Consider the following 1,332-nt stretch of genomic DNA (forward strand, 5'->3'; position numbering starts at 1 on the left):
AGTAGTTCTAATGTGGTACTAATTGAAAGCCCGATATATTCTGTAGGAGTCTTTCCAATAACTTTAGGTCTGTAAAGTTCAAAGCTCTACAAATTTAATAGTTGCTAAACAGGACAAAAAGAAAGCTTTTTTCTATATCAGAGGGCTTTAATGTACATGTGAAAAATGCAATGCTAAGTGACAGAACAAATATTAAATACAGTGGTGAAGTTTCACATGGGCTTCTTAGCTTTATTCATCTCTGCTCAGACATTATGATAGAGTTGGTTTTTTAATGGTGGAGTTATTCATGCTTTAAAAGTGGATTGCCAAATACGGTTGATAATGATCCAAAGTTCTCCCGGAGTTTCTGGATCATATATAATGACTAACTTTCACAGAGCCTGAAGAGCCAAAAGCTAAAATCATCAACACTGAACTGTCCAGAAAGGGATGGTGGTCTGTCTACTATAGAAAGACAAAGGCTTACATCTTTAAGGGAATTAAATGTCTAAATCCTGTTTAAATTCCCTTCTTTCCACTGAAACCACTGACAACTAGGTCTTTAAATAGAAGTTAAAACCTAAATCTCTCTGTGGTGTTGCACCAAAGTCATCACCTGCAATATCTATGTATATAATGGAAACACCATAAGGAGATATTAAACTGTTTTATCAAATCATCTATTGATTGTTGTGCAATCTATGGGCATCTTTGGGCTACATAACATTTGAAAATGGAGGAAAACAGCTTTTGGAACAGTTTACATGTGAGATAACACATTTGTGAATTACTGTAGGCATGCACCTCTTTTGGATCACCTCACATTAGCCAGATGTTATCACATAAGGAAAAATTTTGAATTTTTAGAAGAAGAACTCTGATGTTGCTGAGGATTTTGACATGATTGTTAATGATGGCACGTTGTCAGGCCTGTCCTTAGACAGGAGATTTAACAACATTTACTGCCAGGGATATCAGATTGTCCTGTGGGCCTGTTTGTTAGATGACATCTAATTAAAAAGGAAAAATTACAGAAATGATTGAGTTTGTGACACAGAGCACTTTTTGTAGATGGTCACCTCTTCGCTTATGTCATGGCAAATGCATGCAGAATCACCAGCTTACTGAGAGGAATGCACTATAGTAATCGTAACAATTATTTTAAGCTGGAATTAATAAAAAATTGGTCTGATGATTTCAACAGTCAGCTCAATTAAATGAAGTATATCGAAAAAGAGATACATGTACCAATAATGCCTTCTCACATGTTTATCCTGAAGTATCATTTAAAAAACACAGTAGACTGAACCGTAGCTGCTTGTGTAGGTTTTTTGTTTTGGTTTTTTTTCC

Source organism: Charadrius vociferus, unplaced genomic scaffold (genome assembly GCF_000708025.1).
Source record: "Charadrius vociferus isolate BGI_N301 unplaced genomic scaffold, ASM70802v2 scaffold603, whole genome shotgun sequence".
NCBI lineage: Eukaryota > Metazoa > Chordata > Aves > Charadriiformes > Charadriidae > Charadrius > Charadrius vociferus.